The sequence below is a fragment of the Bos grunniens genome, chromosome 5, assembly GCF_055505025.1.
Source record: "Bos grunniens cultivar Pamir isolate PY7600 chromosome 5, Bosgru_T2T1.0, whole genome shotgun sequence".
Taxonomy (NCBI): Eukaryota; Metazoa; Chordata; class Mammalia; order Artiodactyla; family Bovidae; genus Bos; species Bos grunniens.
This window is the reverse complement of record NC_141169.1, coordinates 42,503,563-42,523,253: the sequence shown is the minus strand read 5'-3', so window position 1 is coordinate 42,523,253 and position 19,691 is coordinate 42,503,563. Positions and strand designations below refer to the sequence as shown.

The following is a 19,691-nucleotide window of genomic DNA, read 5'->3' as shown; positions in this document are numbered from 1 at the left end:
TCATAGGGGCTTCCCTGGTGGCTCAGAGGTTAAAGCTTCTGCCTGCAACGTGGGAAACCTGGGTTTGATCCCTGGGTCGGGAAGATCCCCTGGAGAAGGAAATGGCAACCCACTACAGTATTCTTGCCTGGAGAATCCCATGGACGGAGGGGCCTGGTGGGCTCCAGTCCACAGTGTCGCAAAGAGTAGGACGCGACTGAGCCAACTTAACTTAACTTTCAGTATTCTTTGCCAGGAAAATCCCATGGACAGAGGAATCTGTCAAACTCCAGTCCACAGGGTCACAAAGAGTTGAACATGACTGAAGCAGCTTAGCACATACAGCAATGAGGATTTACTCTCAATCTGCAAAGAGTCATACAAATGTTAGTTACTACAACCATTAGAGAAAAAAGCCATAGCAAAAGGTCAGTAATTAAGCAGTAAAGACCAGAACTAGAGCAATCACAATGTGAATCACTAAGGACTGGCAAGGAGAAAAAGTATAAGAGACACCAATGAGAAAGAAGCAACAAGATTTGGCCACAACCAGAGGTAGGTGAAAAGAAGAAAAATTTTAAAAACGTAAGTACCAGAAGACACAATGACAACGGACAGAGTAATGAAAAACTATTACAGTATTAAATTGTGGAAAAAAATATTAAACATGAACATAACATCTAATAATACTAAAACCATGTGTGTGTGTTTAGTAGCCCAGTCATGTTCAAATCTCTGTGACCCCATGGACTGTAGCCCACCAGGTCCCTCTGTCCATAGGATTTCCCAGGCAAGAGTACTGAAGTGGGTTGCCATTTCCTCCTCCAGGTCTCCTGCATTTTCAGCACTGGCAGCCTGGTTCTTTACCACTAGCGCCACCTGGGAAGGCCAAAACCATGTTAAGATGGCATAAAATTCTCAAGTGGATACAATTTTGTTCAGTCATGATTATACTTTGTTATATGATACTAGCACCTGTTGGAGAAGGCAATGGCACCCCACTCCAGTACTCTTGTCTGGAAAATCCCATGGATGGAGGAGCCTGGTAGGCTGCAGTCCATGGGGTCACTAAGAGTCGGACACGACTAAGCAACTTCACTTTGACTTTTCACTTTCATGCACTGGAGGAGGAAATGGCAACCCACTCCAGTATTCTTGCCTAGAGAATCCCAGGGACAGAGGAACCTGGTGGGCTGCCGTCTATGGGGTCGCATAGAGTCAGACACGACTGAAGCGACGCAGCAGCAGCAGTACCTGTAGGTTTTCAAATCTTACTAAAATTTGACCTATTTTTATGGTATTACAAAACAACAAACAATGAATGTTTGTTGAAACAATCAATGAATCAGCTGGCTTTTTAAATTTTTTATTAAAGTATAAAATGTTGTGTTAGATTCAAATGTACAGCAGAGTGAATCAGCTATTCAGTTCAGTTCAGTTGCTCAGTCATGTCCGACGCTTTCTGATCCCATGAATCACAGCACACCAGGCCTCCCTGTCCATCACCAACTCCCAGAGTCCACCCAAACTCATGTCCATCCAGTCGGTGATGCCATCCAGCCATCTCATCTTCTGTTGTCCCCTTCTCCTCCTGCCCCAATCCCTTCCAGCATCAGGGTCTTTTCCAATGAGTCAACTCTTTGCATGAGGTGGCCAAAGTACTGGAGTTTCAGGTTCAACATCAGTCTTTCCAACGAACACCCAGGACTGATCTCCTTTAGAATGGACTGGTTGGATCTCCTTGCAGTCCAAGGACTCTCAAGAGTCTTCTCCAACACCACAGTTCAAAAGCATCAATTCTTCGGTGCTCAGCTTTCTTCACAGTCCAATTCTCACATCTATACATAACCACTGGAAAAACCATAGCCTTGACTAAACAGACCTTTGTTGGCAAAGTAATGTCTCTGCTTTTTATTATGCTATCTAGGTTGGACATAACTTTCCTTCCAAGGAGTAGGCATCTTTTAATTTCATGGCTGCAATCACCATCTGCAGTGATTTTGGAGCCGAAAAAAATAAAGTCTGACACTGTTTCCACTGTTTCCAATCTATGTATACATATATCCCGTCATTTTTGGATTTTCTTCCCATTTAGGTCACCACAGAGCAGTCAGTAGAGTTCCCTATGCCATACAGTAGATTCTCATTAGTTATCTATTTTATTCATAGTATCAATAGTGTATTTATCTTAATCCCAATCTCACAATTCATCTCATAACCCCGTTCTTTATGTCTGTGTGTCTATTTCTGATTTGTAAATAAGATCGTATAAACCAATTTGTTCAAATCCACATATATGAGTTAATGTATGCTATTTGTTTTTCTCTTTCTGACTTACTTCACTCTGTATGACAGACTCTAGGTCCATCCACACCTCCACATAAAAATGTTTCTTTTTATGACTGAGTACTATCCTACTACATATATCTTCTTTATCCATTCCTCTGCTGATGGACCTGCTGTTTCCATATCCTGGTTTGGATAGGTGACTCCACATATGGTTTTTCCATATTCTGGCTATTATAAATAGTGGTGCAATGAACACAGGTGCATGTGTCTCTCTGAATTATGGTTTTCTCTGGGTATATACCCAGTACTAGGATGGTTGAGTCAAATAGCAGCTCTATTTTTCATCTTTTTTTATATTTTTCATCTTTTTTCAATTTTTTTCATATAAAAATATATTTTTCACCATTTAAGCAACCTCCATACTGTTCTCCATAGTGGCTGTACCACCAACCATGTAAGAAGGTTCCCTTTTCTCCATAGACTATCCAGGATTCGTTGTTTATAGATTCTGATGATGGCCATTCTGACAGGTGTGAGGTGATACCTCATTGTAGCTTTGATTTACACTTCTCTAATGACTAGTGATGCTGAGTATCTTTGCATGTGTTTTTTGGCCATCTGTGTGTCTCCTTTGGAGCAATGTCTATTTAGGTCTTCTGTCCATTTTATGATTGGATTCAATTTTATATACAGAAAGAGCTGCCTGAGCTCTTTGTATATTTTTGAGATTAATCCTTTGTCAGTTGCTTTGTTTGCAAATATCATCTCCCTTTCTGAGGTTTGTCTTTTTGTTTTGTTTATGATTTCCTTTGCTGTGCAAAAGCTTTTAAGTTTAATAGGGTCCTATTTTTTTTTTGAAGGAGGGGGTTATTCTCATTACTCTAGGATCAAAAAAGATCTTGCTGCAATTTGTGTCAAAGCCTGTTCTGCCTATGTTTTCCTCTAAGAGTTTTACAGTGTCCACCTTTACATTTAGGTTTTTAATCCATTTTGACTTTATTTTCATGTAGATGTTAGTGAGTGTTTAAATTTCATTCTTTTACATAAAGCTGTCCAGTTTCCCAGCACCACTAATTGAAGAGGATATCTTTACTCAGTTGTATATTCTAGACTCCTTTGTCATAGATTAGGTGACCATAGGTGCATAGGTTTATCTCCGGGATTTCTGTATTGTACCACTGATCTATATTTCTGTTTTCGTGACAGTACCATATTGGATTGATTACGGTAACCCTGTAGTATACTCTGAATTGAGGGAGCCTGATTTTTCCAGCTCTGTTTTTTTCCCCCTCAAGATTGCTCTTGATATTCAAGGTCTTTTGTGTTTCCACACTAACTAATTTTTTTTTTTTTTTTGTAGTTCTGTGAAAAATTCCATTGATCATTTCATAGGGATTACCTTACTGTCATTTACACAATATCGATTCTTCTACTCCAAGAACATGGTAGATCTATCTCTTTGTGTTATCTTTCATTTCTTTCAGCATAATTTTATAGTTTTCTGTGTACTGGTCTTTCATCTCCTTAAGTGGATTTATTCCTAGGTATGTAATTTTTATTGTTGCAATGGTAAAAGGGATTATTTCCTTAATTTCACTTTCACTAATTGATCTTTCATTGTTAGTATAATGAATGCAAGAGATTTCTGTGTTTTAATTTTGTATCCTGTGACTTTACTAAACTCCTTGATTAGCTTTAGTAGTTTTCTTGGTGGCATCTTTAGGATTTTCTATGCGTAGTTTCATGGCACTCTGCAAACAGTGACAGTTTTACTTCTTTGCCAACCTGTATTCCTTTTATTTCTTTATCTTTGATTGTCATGGCTAGGACTTCCAAAACTATATTGAATAATAGTGATGAGAGTAACCTCCTTTGCCTTGTTCTTGATTTTACAGGAACTACTTTCAGTTTTTCACCACTGAGATTAGTGTTTGCTATAGGTTTGTCACATGTGGCTTTTATTATGTTGAGATAGGTTCCCTCAGTGTCCACCTTCTGTAGAGTTCTTACCATAAACTGGTGTTGAATTTTGTCCAGAGTTTTTCCTGCATTTATGGAGATAATCATATGGTTTTTATTCTTCAGTCTGTTGATGTGTTATAAGCCTGGTGTGCTGCAGTCTACAGGGTCACAAACAGTTGAACATGACTGAACAACAACAACAATCACACTGACTAGTTGGCAGATACTGATCGTTGCATCCCTGGGATAAATCCTATTTGATCATGGTGTACGATCCTTTTAATGTGTTGTTAGATTCTGTTTAGCAATATTTTGTTGAGAATTTTAACATCTATGTTCATGAATGATACTGGCCTGAAATTTTCTTTTTTTGTGTTTTCATTGTGTGTTTTGGTATCAGGATGATGATGGCCTTCTAGAATGAGCGGGAGTGTTCTTTTCTCTAAAGTTTTTTGGAAGAGTTTCAAAAGGGTAAGTGTTAACTCTTCTCTAAATGTTTCACCTGTGAAGGCGTCTGTTTCTTAACCTTTGTTCATTGGAAGACTTTGATCACACTGCTTGTAATTTGTCTATTCATATTTTCTATTTCTGATTCAGTCTTGGAATGTTGTACTTTTCTATGAATTAGGTCATTTATCATAGGTTGTCCAATTTATTGGCATATAGTTACTGATAGTAGTCTTTTATGATCCTTTGTATGTCTATGGTGTTAGTTGTAACTTCTGTTTGATTTCTAATTTTAGTAACTTGATTCCTCTCCCTTTTTTTCTTGATGAGTCTGGCTGAAGGCTTATCAACTGTGTTTATCTTCTCAAAAAAACAGCTTTTAGTTGCACTGGTGTTCACAATTATTTTCTTCATCTCTATTTCATTTATTTCTGCTATGATCATTATAATTATTTTTCATCTGCTAACTTTGGGTTTGTTTGTTTGTTTGTTTTTAATTTTATTTTATTTTTAAACTTTACATAAGTGTATTAGTTTTGCCAAACATCAAAATGAATCCACCACAAGTATACATATGTTCCCAATCCTGAACCCTCCTCCCTCCTCCCTCCCCATACCATCCCTCTGGGTCGTCCCAGTGCACCAGCCCCAAGCATCCAGTATCGTGCATCGAACCTGGACTGGCATCTCACTTCATACATGATATTTTACATGTTTCAATGCCATTCTCCCAAATCTTCCCACCCTCTTCCTCTCCCTCAGAGTCCATAAGACTGTTCTATACATCAGTGTCTCTTTTGCTGTCTCGTACACAGGGTTATTGTTACCATCTTTCTAAATTCCATATATATGCATTAGTATACTGTATTGGTGTTTTTCCTTCTGGCTTACTTCACTCTGTATAATAGGCTCCAGTTTCATCCACCTCATTAGAACTGATTCAAATGTATTCTTTTTAATGGCTGAGTAATACTCCATTGTGTATATGTACCACTGCTTTCTTATCCATTCATCTGCTGATGGACATCTAGGTTGCTTCCATGTCCTGGCTATTATAAACAGTGCTGCAATGAACTTTGGGGTACACGTGTCTCTTTCCCTTCTGGTTTCCTCAGTGTGTACGCCCAGCAGTGGGATTGCTGGATCATAAGGCAGTTCTATTTCCAGTTTTTTAAGGAATCTCCACAGTTCTCCATAGTGGCTGTACTAGTTTGCATTCCCACCAACAGTGTAAGAGGGTTCCCTTTTCTCCACACCCTCTCCAACATTTATTATTTGTAGACTTTTGGATCGCAGCCATTCTGACTGGTGTGAAATGGTACCTCATAGTGGTTTTGATTTGCATTTCTCTGATAATGAGTGATGTTGAGCATCTTTTCATGTGTTTGTTAGCCATCTGTATGTCTTCTCTGGAGAAATGTCTATTTAGTTCTTTGGCCCATTTTTTGATTGGGTCATTTATTTTTCTGGAGTTGAGCTGTAGGAGTTGCTTGTATATTTTTGAGATTAGTTGTTTGTCAGTTGCTTCATTTGCTATTATTTTCTCCCATTCTGAAGGCTGTCTTTTCACCTTGCTAATAGTTTCCTTTGATGTGCAGAAGCTTTTAAGGTTAATTAGGTCCCATTTGTTTATTTTTGCTTTTATTTCCAATATTCTGGGAGGTGGGTCATAGAGGATCCTGCTGTGATGTATGTCAGAGAGTGTTTTGCCTATGTTCAAAAAATATGGAACGCTTCACGAATTTGCGTGTCATCCTTGCGCAGGGGCCATGCTAATCTTCTCTGTATGATTCCAATTTTAGTATATGTGCTGCCGAAGCGAGCACCAACTTTGGGTTTTGTTTGTTCTTCTTTCTCTACTTGCTTTAGGAGTAAGGTTAGGTTGTCTATATGTGATTTTTCTTGTTTCTTGAGGTAAGATTGTATTGCTATAAATGTCACATTTAGAAATGCTTTTGCTGCCTTTTGTAAGTTTTGGAGTGTCATGTTTTCACTCTCCTTTGTTTCTAGGTATTTTTTAATTTCCTCTTTGATTTCTTCAGTTATTTCTTATTTAGCAGCATATTGTTTAGCCTCCAAGTATTTGTGCTTTTTTACACTTTCTTCCCCAGTAATTGATTCTAATCTCATAGTACTGTGGTCAGAAGAGATGCTTGAAATGATTTCAGTTTTCCTAAATTTACTGAGGCTTTATTTGTGACCCAAAACGTGATCTATTCTAGAGACTGTTCCACATGTACTTCAGAAGAAAGTGTGTTATGCTGCTTTCCAATGGAATTTCCTATAAATACCAATTAGGTCTACCTGTTCTAATGTGTGTAATTTAAAGCTTCTTTCTTCTTATTTTCTCTCTGGATGTTGGTGTAAGTGGAGTACCCCACTATTATTAAAGTACCCCACTATTATTGTGTTACTGTGAATTCCCTTTCTATGGCTGTTAGCATTTGCCTTATGTATTGAGGTGTTCCTATGTAGGGTGCATAAATATTTACCATTGCTATATATTCTTCTTGGATTGATCCCTTAATCATTATGTAGTGGCCTACCTTGTCCCCTTCTACCAATCTTTACTTTAAAGACTATTCTGACTGATATCAGTACTGCCACTACATCATTCTTTTCATTTCCATTTACATGGAATATCTTTTGCCAACCACTCACTTTCAGTCTGTAGGTGTCCCTGGGTCTGAACTGGGTCTCTCATAGACTATATATATATATGCTGGGAGCCAGCACAGGAGATCCCACCCATGACAAGGTCATGCAGAAGAGACCTTACAGGCAAGGCGGATCAGGACTCGAGGGACTCCCTGGACATGCTCGAGCATCGACCCCGAAACCAAAGTCTGTCTGTCTACTGTTTACTATATTATGCCTTTCACCAACTCTTCTGACATTAACAGGGGGCTATCTCCGACCACCTTCCTCTGAAGAAAATCAACTTAGGCTTCTAATTAATAAGTCTCCTGGGCTTGAAAGGAGCTTTCAATTCTAACCCCTCTGTTAGCATTTTAGCTTGCTTGGCAGGTTTATCCATACTCTTGCAACTAACGCATATGATTGTTCACAACACCCCAAGCATAACCTTCAAGCGATAAAAAAGCTTTATTAGAATAATATTGCATTGTTGAGCCAATGTTTGCTACCAAGTTTCCTTATCCCTTATCCAATGTGCGCTTGGGAGTGCATTAGTTAATATAGTTGAAATGTGAGAAAAAAAGCAGTAGCCTTGGCACTAGCAACATAAGACCCTTGAGTTAATAAGTTCTTTCTTTGTTGTAACTCACTGCACCTTTGCTCCATAAGAATGTAACTTTATTCAATACTTTCTGAGGGAGACACAGATTAGAAAAATAAAGAAGAAACACTTTAAGGGAAAACAAGTTTTCTGGTTAACCAACCTTTATCAGAAAAAGGTCATAAAATGTTAATAGGCCTCCGGGCCAGAAGATAATGTACTTAACACAAAGAGCCTTGTAAATGGAAAGGTATGCAAAAAACATCCTGGTCCTGATGAAGGTCAAACTGATGTAATGTTGAGCTGACTCCGCATGACTCTGTATCTTTCACTTCTGGAAATGTGTAACTTAGGGTATAAAAGCTCCTTTTGAAAATAAAGCTGCAGACCCGGCTTCATCAGAGCTTGGTCTCCCCGTGTCATTCTTTCTCTCTCTCTTTTTCTCTCTCTCTCGCTGACGCTGTCATCCTGAGGGATTCCCTGGATCCTGCCGGGGCTGGACCCCGGTACATATATATATATATATATATATATATATATATATATATATACATATATATTGGGGTCTTGTTTTTGTATCCATTCAGCCAGTTCAGGTCTTTTAGTTAAAGTATTTAATCAATTTACATTTAAAGTAATTATTGATATGTATGTTCCTATTTTGTTGCTGTTTTTTAGTTGATAAGTTATGTCCAACTCTTTGCAATCCCATAGACTACAGCATGTCAGGCTCTTTTTGTGCTCCACTGTCTCACAAAGTTTGCTCAAATTCATATACATTGAGTTGGTAATACTATCTAACCATCTCATCCTCTGCCTTCCACTTTTCCTTTTTGCATCCATCTTTCCCAACATCAGAATCGTTTTCAATGAGTAAACTCTTTGCATCAGGTAGCCAAAGTACTGGAGCTTCAGCAACAGTCCTTCCAATGAACATTCAGGGTTGATTTCCTTTAGGATTGACTAGTTTGATCTCCTTACAGCCCAGGGGATTCAAGAGTCTTCCCAAACACAACTCAAAAGCATCAGGTATTAGGAACTTAGTCTTCCTTATGGTCCAACTGTCATATCCACACATGACAACTGGAAAAACCATAGCTTTAATCATATGAACCTTTGTCAGCAAAGTGATGTCTCTGCTTACTAATACTCTGTCTAGGTTTGTCATAGCTTTCCTTCCAAGGAGCAAGTGTCTTTTAATTTCGCGGCTGCAGTCACCATCCAGTGATTTTGAAGCCCAAGAAAATAAAATCTGTCACCGCTTCCATCTTTTCCCCTTCTGTTTGAATGCTGAGTATTAAGCCAGCTTTTTCACTCTCCTCTTTCACCCTCATCAAGAGGCTCTTTAGTTCCTCTTCACATTCTGCCATTAGAGTGGTATCATCTGCATATCTGAAGTTGATGGTATTTCTCACAGCAATCTTGATTCCAGCTTGTGAGACATCCAGCCCAGCATTTCACATGATATACTATGCTTAGAAGTTAAATAAGAACAGTGAACATATACACCCTTGTCCTACTTCTTTCCCAATTTTGAATCAGTCAGCTGTTCCACATCTGATTCTGAATGTTGCTTCTTAACTCACATACAGGTTTCTCAGGAGATAGTCAAGGTGGTCTTGTATTCCCCTCTCTACGGATTTTCCACAATTTGTTATGATCGACAAGTCAAAGACTTTAGTCATGAAGCAGATGTTTTTTCCTGGAACTCTCTTGCTTTATCTATGATTGAACAAATGCTGGCAATTTGATCTCTGGTTCCTCTGCCTCTTTGAAACCCAGCTTGTGCATCTGGAAGTTCTTGGTTCATGTACTGCTGAAACTAGCTTGAAGGATTTTGAGCATAACCTTGATAGCATGTGAAATCAGCACCACTGTATGGCAATTTGAACATTTCTTAGCATTGCTCTTGTTTGAGTTTGGAATGAAAACTGACCTTTTCCAGTCCTGTGGCCACTGAGGAGTTTTTCCATTTGCTGAAATACTGAATGCTGCACTTTAACACCATAAACTCTTAGGATTTTAAATAGCTCAGCTGGAATTTGTCACCTCTACTAGCTTTGTTCACAGTAATGCTTCCTAAGTCCCACTTGACTCCACATTCCAAGATGTCTGGATCTAGGTGAGTGATCATATCACTGTGGTTATCTCGGTCATTAAGACCTTTTTTGAATATTCTTCTGTGTATTCTTGACATCTCTTCTGCTTCTATTAAGTCCTTACCATTTCTGTCCTTCATCATGCCTGACCTTACACGAAATTTTGCCTTGATATCTCCAATTTTCTTGACAAGCTCTCTAGATTTTCCCATTCTATTGTTTTCCTCTACTTCAATGCACTGTTCATTATAGAAAGCCTTCTTATCTCTCTTTATTATTCTCTGAAACTGTGTAGTTGAGTACATCTTTCCATTTGTTTCTTGCCTTTTATTGGTTTTCTTTTCTCAGCTATTTGTAAACCTCCTCAGACAACCACTTTGCCTTTTTGCATTTTTCTTTGGGATGGTTTTGGTCACTGCCTTCTCCACAATTTTACAATCTTCCTTCCATAGTTCTTCAGGCATTCTGTCTACCAGATCTAATCCCTTGAATCTATTCTTCAGCTCCACTCCATAATTATAAAATATTTGATTAAGTCATACCTGAATGGTCTAGTGGTTTTCCCCTACTTTCTTCATTATAAGCCTGAATTTTGCAATAAGGAGCTCATGATCTAAGCCACAGTCACCTCCCTATCTTGTTTTTTTGCTTACTGTATAGAGCTTCTCCATCTTGGCAACAAAAAAATATAATCAATCTGACTTTGGTATTGATCATCTGGTGATGTCAATGTGGTCATCTTATGTGTTGTTGGAAGAGGATGTTTTCTATGATCAATGTGTTCTCTTGACAAAACTGTTAGCTTTTTCCCTGCTTCATTTTGTACTCCAAGGCCAAATTTGCCTGTTATTCCAGGGATATCTTGAGTTCTTACTTTTGCATCCCAATCTTCTATGATGAAAAGGACATCTTTTTTTTCGTGTTAGTTCTAGAATGTCTTGTTGTCTTCATCAAGCCAGTCAACTTCAGCTTCTACAGCATCAGTGGTTGGGACACAGACTTGGATTACTGTGGTGTTGAATGGTTTGCCTTGGAAACGAACCAAAATAATTCTGTTGTTTTTGAAGTTGCACCCCCATACTGCATTTCAGACTCTTTATTGACTATAAGGACTATTCCATTTCTTCTAAGAGATTCTTGCCCACGGTAGTAGGTGTAATGTTAATCTGAATTAAATTAGATGAACATTAATTCCAATCCATTTAGGTTTACTAATTCCTAAGATGTCAACGTTCAATCTTGTCACCCTCTGCTTGACCATGTCCAATTTACCTTGATTCAGGGAACAACATTACAGATTCCTATGCAATACTGTTCTTACAGCACTGGACTTTACTTTCAAGATCAGACACATCCACAACTGAGTGTCATTTCCACTTTGGCCTAGCTGCTTCATTATTTCTGGACCTATTAGTAATTGCCCTCCACTATTCAAGGCAATGGCACCCCACTCCAGTACTCTTGCCTGGAAAATCCCATGGGCGGAGGAGCCTGGTAGGCTGCAGTCCATGGGGTTGCTAAGGGTCGGACATGACTGAGCGACTTCACTTTCACTTTTCACTTTCATGCATTGGAGAAGGAAATGGCAACCCACTCCAGTGTTCTTGCCTGGAGAATCCCAGAGATGGCAGAGCCTGGTGGGCTGCCATCTATGGGGTCATAGAGAGTCTGACATGACTGAAGTGACTTAGCATTCCCCAGTAACACAGTGAACCCCTTCAAACCGGGGGCCTCATCCTCTAGTGTCTTATCTTTTTGCCTTTTCATACTGTTCATGGGGGTCTCCAGGCAAGAATACTGGAGTGGTTTGCCACTTCCCCCTCCAGTGGACCACGTTTTGTCAGAACTCTTCTCTATGACCCATCCATCTTGGGTGGCCTTGCAGAGAATAGCTTATAGCTTCACTGAATTATGTAAGCCCCTTCACCAGGACAAGGCTGTAGTCCATGAAGGGGGTGTTCCAGTTACCATTTTATTAATTGTTTCTGATTTGTTTTTGTAGGTCATTTTTTTCTCTTGTGTTTCTTGCCTAGATAAGTCCTTTTAGCATTTCTTGCAAAGCTTGTCTGATGGTGCTGAATTCTTTAAGCTTTTTTATGTATGTAAGACTTTTAACTTTTCTGTCAAATCTAAATGCTGGTAAAGTAATCTTAGTTGTAGGTTTTCCCCTTTCATCATTTTAAATATATCCTGCCACTCCCTTCCAGCCTGCAGTTTCTGCTGAAAGATAGTTGATAACCCTATGGGGATTCCCCTCTATCTTATCTGTTGCTTTTTGATTGATGCTTTTAATATTTTTTCTTTGTATTTAATCTTGATAGTTTGATTAATATGTGTCTCGGCATGTTTCTCCTTGGCTTTATCCCCTATGGGGCTCTCTGCACTTCTTGGATTTGACTCTTTTTTTTTTTTTCCACGTTAAGGAAGTTTTCAACTACAATCTCTTCAAATATTTTCTCAGACCCTTCTCTTTCTCTTCTTCTGGGACTCCTATAATCAATGTTTAATGTTGTCCCAGAGGTTTTTAAGACTGTCTTGAATTCTTTTCTTTATTCTGTTCTGAGCAGTTTTTCTGCACAAATTCTAGCTTCTGGCTCACTTATCCATTCTTCTGCCTGTTATTCTGCAATTTTTTCTTTCTAGTGTATTTTAAATTTCAGTTATTGTATTGTTCATCACTGTTTGTCATCATCTTTAGTTCTTCTAGGTCATTGCTAAACATTTCTTGTATTTCCTCCATTCTATTTCCAAGCTTTTGAATCATCTTTACTATCATCACTCTGAATTCTTTTTCAGGTATATTACCTATTTCCTCTTCATTTATTTGGTCTTGAGAATTTTTACCTTGCTTGTTCATCTGCAATATATTTCTTTGTCTTCCTGTTTTGTCTAACTTTCAGTCTTGAGGTCTTCCTTCTACAGGTTGCAGGGTCATAGTTCCACTTGCTTCTGGTGTCTTCCCCAGGTGGGTGTGGTTGGTCCAATGACTTGGGTAAGCATCCTCAAGGGAGAGATTGGTGCCTGCATCCTGGTGCATTGAGCTATTTCTTTTCCTTTTGATGGAGAGGCAATGTCAACGGGTGTGTTTTGGGGTGTCTGTGATCTTAGAACAGCATGGCTTTGTGTTCCTATCTTTCTTGGTATTTTGTGTGGGATGTTCAGCACTGGAGCCTACAGCCAGTTGGGTGGAGCCAAGTCTTGGAGCTGAGATCAAACTCTGGGAGAACTCTTGCCAATTAATATTCCCTAGGGCTGGAAATTCTTTGGCATTCCAGAATTCTGCACTGAGAGCTCACACAGCACAGGTTCAGGCCTACCCTGGCCTCATAACCAAAACCCAATAAGCCACATGGCTCTGCAAAAAAAGGGAGAGGAAAAGAAAAGATAAAAGAAGATGGGGAGGAAAAACATAGGTAGAATGGAAACAGACAAAATCTAAGACAAATAACAAAGACAAAAACAAGCAAAAAACAACAATTAAAACCAACCAAATGAACAAACAAAAGCCCCGACAAATGGTAAAAGACCAAAGAAAACCAAATAAAAGAAGCACATGCACAGACAAAATAAGAAACAAAAACAGAGAAAACAAAAACACAGGAGAATAACTGGACAAATAAAAGAATCCCAAGACCAAAAAAAAAAATTAACAAAACCAAAAAACAAAAGCAGAATGCAAACTGAAGGATAAAGCAAACAAAACACACAAAATGATTTTTAAGATTTTTAAAAAAGAACAAATAAAAGAAAGGGGAAAGGGTAAGAACACAGAAGAGAGAAAAACAAGGGAAAAACACAGAACCAAAAATTAATGTAGAAATAGAAATACAAAAAATAAAAAATATATTAAATTTTTAAAATGAAAACACAAAAGATAAAAATAAAAAATAACAAGAGAAAGACAACAAACAAAAACAAAACAAAAAATAGTAATAATTATATTTTCCTAAGGTCTCAGCTGCCAGTATCCTTTTCTCCATTGTGAGTCACCTCCACCTCCCCAGGATGCTCTCTAAAACTTCTAGGCAGTTCTCTGGTTCCTCTGTGTGCACTGTGGTGGGTAGCTCAGACTCTGACCTGGCCTAATACCCATGGGTACTAGACCCCCAAGTCTACCACTGCTATAGCTATGCCGGTTTCATTTGTGAGAACACTGATGGTCCATTCAGATATTCCATAGATGCAGGGCTTACCAAGCCAATTGCAGGGATTTAATCAGTGGTTTGTGTAGCTGCACAGAAATATTTTTGTTTCTCTTCCTTAGTCACCCCACCCTGGGTCTCAGTTGTGATTTTAGCCCCACCTCTGTATGTAGGCCACCCACAGGAGCCTCCTTCCAAGGCTACCCTGGAGCATTTGTACCTTATCTCTCCCCTGTAAGGACAGGGTACAAATGTGGCACAACTGCCTGCGTCACAAGGACCTGGTGATGACAGGTGTGTAGGAAAGCCACAGGTCACAAGCACAAGAGATCCAGAACTAATGGGAGCCTTTCCTAGTGCCTGGGAGCAGGAGTGAGGTCAGCCCTTGCTGGGGCTTTTCTTAGCACCTGGAAGGGCAGGTGTCCAATGAGTGGGGAGAAAGAGTCTACAATGAGTGCTCCATCCCTGTGTGTCAACAGTAGCACCTTGCTTCTGTGGCAGTCTGGATTTCCTTCACAAGCATTCCTGGTTGCAGATTTCCTCCCTCCCATCCCCTCTGGCTATCTCCTCACACCCAACAGTAGTCTTCTTCCCAGGTTTACTCTTCAATCCCCATATTACAGCTCTCAGCCTCCATGTACACTGGCAGACACATGTCCCAGTCTGGGACATGCAGGGCTGTAGCACAGACCATCTGTACAAGTCTCACTCTGTCCTGTCTGCCACAGACCAGCTGTTTCACACTCCCCTGACAGGCTCAGATGCTCCGCTTCTGTCCCAACCAATCCTCTGCTGGTGAGAAGGCTTCCCTAGATGCAGGAACCTCTCCTCTGCTTCAACTTTCATGATGGTCAGAGCATCCTGGAAGGAAGGTCTGCTCTTCAGAATGGTCATATCATAATGGTCCACATTATTAATCAAAACACCAATGTAATCATACAGGCATTACATAACTTAAACAGGACACAGATCCCATCTCATTTCCTCTCCTCTTTTCCTTCTTTCTTTCATCCTACTCAGATATGTGGGGATCTTTCTTGTCCTTTCCAGTGTCCAACATCTTCTGCTAGTGTTCAGTTGGTGTTCTGTGAGAACTGTTTCATCTGTAAATGTATTCTTGATGCATTTGTGGAAAGAGATGAAGTCCATGACTTCCTACTCCTCCACCATCTTGGTTAACCTCCTCAGCTGGTCATTTTTTATCTTATAAAGGGAAACTGCAGTGATAGTTCTTCATATTACTTCACAAATGCAGTGAACAAGGAAAAGATATTGCTTGCTTCATCTTGTCACCTGTTTGGTTCTGGAAAGGCTACAGCCAACAAAATAATTCTTAATAACCCTAGATTTGATGGTCAGAGCATCATGGAAGGAAGGTCTGCTCTTCAGAATGCTTATATCTACTGGTCTACATCATTAATCAAAACACCACTGAAATCATACAGGCATTACATAATTTAAAACCTGAACACTAGGTTGGTGCCAAAGGGATGGAAAAAAAATGGTATAGATATAAGACAGTGAAAACAACACATCTAAACATGAATATGGAATGACAAGTGTTCTACCACCTTGATTACACTGGTGGGAATTCAATTAGGTGCCCCTTCTGTGCAATGCCTAATTCTATCATTTGAATGAGCTAAGTGTAACTAGACAGAATAGCATCCAGAAAAACTGGCTTTGTAAGGTCTAATATATATCTAGATAAAGATGATTAGTAATAGTTTTGAGGACCACCTCGTTAGTAATTCTAGGAATAACATACATACATGAAGTGACACATTCAGTAATGAGAGGCATAGCATATAATGTTGATCAATCTCCTCCAACAGTGCAATTGATTCTTCTTCTCTTAACTTAGATATCTGATACATAAAAACAATATAGGGTTTCCTGGGGATATTCTATTAAGTTCATTGTCTGTTGACCCTATCTTATTATAATACCTGACCTGAACAAATAAACATGAGGGCATTTGGAAATACTGGAAAACTACAAAAGCAACAAAAATTATGAACCATAGCCATTTAATTCTTCAATGGCTTCAACCAAAGCCAATGTTCTTCAATGACTGGTGAATATTTACAAGTATTTACAGTAGCATCAGTAAGAATTAACAAGTAATAAGTAAAAGAAAGGCCTGGTTCTAAAATAAGAACTAACTGCTTAGTATCTATGATGATGATACTTCATAATTATATTTTAATAAAGCACTTTGAGTACTTTAGGAAATAAAGTACTGAGGAATCACCAGGAATCACCAAAAATTTAGCAATAATATGGTACAAACAGTGGAACTAAGGACACATTCAACTGGCTTAATTGCCCTTAATACTTTTCAAAGAGTTACTATGTATCAGAAACTATACTAAGAATCTATTTGTTACTTTATTTGCTATTTTCTCAACTACCTTTTTAAATTGTGATTATTTTCTCCTTTCTTTAGAGAAAAGATACATTATCTACCTTGTATGCGAAATCAGTGCAATGAATGGATTCATATGAGTAAATAGAATAGTATTTGTTAAGTGAATCAATTAATTACAAAACAAATTAATGAAAAGGAAAAGAAAGAAAAGGAATGGTAAGATATGGTAATAGTAATGATATGGAACGTATAGAATGGTATGGTATATAGTATGCTATGGTATGGTACAGTATGGTATCTTACAGTATGGTATAGTATGGTGTGGTTGTTGTTGTTCAGTCACTCAGTCATGTCTGCTTCTTTGTGACCCATGGAATGCAGCACACCCGGCTTGCTTGCCCTTCAGCTCCCAGAGTTTGCTAAAACTGATGTCCATTGAGTCGATGATGCCATCCACCCATCTCATCCTCTGCACCCCCCTTCTCCTCCTGCCCTAAATCTTTCTCAGAATCAGGGTCTTTTCCAATGAGTCAGCTCTTTGCATCCAGTGGCCAAAGTATTGGAACTTCAGCTTCAGCATCAGTCCTTTCAATAAATATTCAGGGTTGATTCCCTTTAGGGCTGACTGGTTTGATCTCCTTGCAGTTCAAAGGACTCTCAAGTGTCTTCTCCAGCACCACAGTTCGAAAGCATCAATTCTTCAGTGTTTATCCTTCTTTATGGTCCAACTCTCACATCTGTACAAAACCATAGCTTTGATGATACAGACCTTTGTTGGCAAAGTGATGTCTCTGCTTTTTAATACACTGTCTAGGTTTGCCATGGAGAAAGCAATGGCACCCCACTCCAGTACTCTTGCCTAGAAAATCCCATGGACAGAGGAGCCTGGTAGGCTGCAGTCCATGAGGTCGCAAAGAGTCGGACATGACTGAGCAACTTCACTTTGACTTTTCACTTTCATGCATTGGGGAAGGAAATGGCAACCCACTCCAGTATTCTTGCCTGGAGAATCCCAGGCACAGGGGAGCCTGGTGGGCTGCCGTCTATGGGGTCGCACAGAGTCGGACACGACTGAAGTGACTTAGCAGCAGCAGCAGCAGCAGGTTTGTCATAGTTTTTCTTCTAAGGAGCAAGTGTCTTTTAATTTCATGGCTGCAGTCACCATCAGCTGACTTTAGACTTTAGAGCCCAAGAAAATAAAATCTGTCATTGTTTCCATTGCTTCCCCATCTTTTTGCCATGAAGTGATGGGATGGGATGCCATAATCTTAGTTTTTTAAATGGTGAGTTTTAAACCAACTTTTTCACTCTCCTCTTTCACCTTCATCAAGAGGCTCTTTAGTTCCTCTTCACTTTATGCCATTAAGATGGTGTCATCTGCATATCTGAGGTTATTGATATTTCTCCTGGCAATCTTGATTTCAGCTTGTGATTCATCCAGCCCGGTATTTCACACATTATGGTAATGATAAGGTAATCCAATGGTATGGTACAGCATGATATGGTAATTGGAAGGTACGGTATGATATGGTGATGGTATGAAATGTCTTGGAGATGGTATAATATTGGGATAGGATGGTAATGGCTCTATTCTGAAAGTCCCACATCCATGGATAATCTGTTGACAAGTTCCTAGAGTGGTATAGTAGTAGGAATGTTTTGGAAACTGACTCATCAATTTTAAAGCAGACAGAATCTTGGAGGAAATCTAGTCTAACTTTCATTTTAAATATAAGACCAAGAGAAAATATGTGATTTACCTAATGTAACAAAAAAATATGTGTTTTGCCCAATGTAACTCATCTGGTTACTAGGGGAAGCAGGGTTGAGCCCTAGGTCTTCTAACTTTGATTCCTGTAGTATAAACAGCTTCTCTTTTTTACCACTCTCTTGGGAGCTGAATGGAGCTCCTTTGTGAAGGAGACATACTGACCAGCAATACTTACTATGATATACTCCACTAATTCATATAATAAAATGCTAGTAGTTATAACAAAGAATGGAATTTTTCTTGTTGTCTCATAATTTCAACTACAAGCCTCAAGAAAAGTTTCTAGACATATCCCTACAGCATTTAGGAAGAGTTGACCAAACCAGCCCAGCAACTATCAGTCCTAACCTCTTATCTTCAGATTATTTAAGATAAGCTTCAAGATCCATGGTGGAGATACTTTGAAGAGAATTCACAGATATAGAGAACACTGTTTTCTCTTTTTGTTTCCAAAATATAGTAAGGCAAATTTTTCTCTCTATCAAAACAAGTGAGTGAGTGATCCAAGGTTTTCTTTACTTACAGAGCTATATGAAAGGGACTGTTGCATTTTACTTCTTCAGAATGCAGAGTGTCCCATCTAAAATGCCCATATCATAAAGTTCAGGCCCATCTCAGAGTGTCCAGGAGCACTCAGAGAGGAGGGGGGAAAGAATTCCTGGGAAAATCTAATGTATGTTCTTTGGAATCTAGGTACTGTTATAGATAGATACCTGGAAAAGTATGAAGATAGGAGGTCAAAAAAAATTGGAGGGTAGCAATTGAACATGCAAGTTGCACATCTGCTATTTAACAAGTCACAGATACGTGATATTTTTCATTGTTCAAGTGGACAAAAATAAAAGCAGCCAAACAATAAGCCATTTCACAGGAATTCTGCCAAGGAAAGTTGACTATCACCAAGGCAAACGGACATTCAGTGTAACAGGCTATAGGTGTATGAGGAGGATAGAAGGGAAAAGGAGATAGAGCATCCCTCAAAAGGTCAAGCAGAGGTTGCAACACTCATTACAGATGTAGCAAGGAGGTTGTCCTCAAGGGATTGCTCTACAAAGAACCCAAGAGCATAATGGTCAGTTAGTAAAAGCCAGGGAAAAAAAAAAAAAAAAAAACTACAAAGAGCACTGAGAAGAGAAGTACAAAGAATATGAAGTTTAAAAAAAACCTGTTCTTCTTCATTAAATGTCTCCCCAGTCCCTCTTGGAAGGCCCAGAAGAGGCAGAGAGAGGCAAAGGAAGGAACAATGGAAGAGTAAATTGAGGCAAAGAAGGTGAACAAAGGGAGTGCCCCTTTCCAACTATAGGGAAATAAGCACTCAGGTCTGAGATGGATGAAAACAGAACAGTGAACTGGATATTTTTAGTTTATATTGGGCAGTACTTTAATTCCTGAA

At 39.0% G+C, this 19,691-nt stretch overlaps 1 protein-coding gene and 1 non-coding gene across 18 annotated transcripts in view; both read right to left on the bottom strand.

Moving 5' to 3' along the window:
• KIF21A (kinesin family member 21A) overlaps positions 1 to 19,691 on the bottom strand; it is a 185,428-nt gene that overhangs the window by 140,825 nt on the left and 24,912 nt on the right. The window lies entirely within an intron of this gene.
• LOC147371810 (U6 spliceosomal RNA) lies at positions 6,397 to 6,503 on the bottom strand. Its single transcript, XR_015164963.1, has one exon. It is a non-coding gene; the product is annotated as a U6 spliceosomal RNA (small nuclear RNA).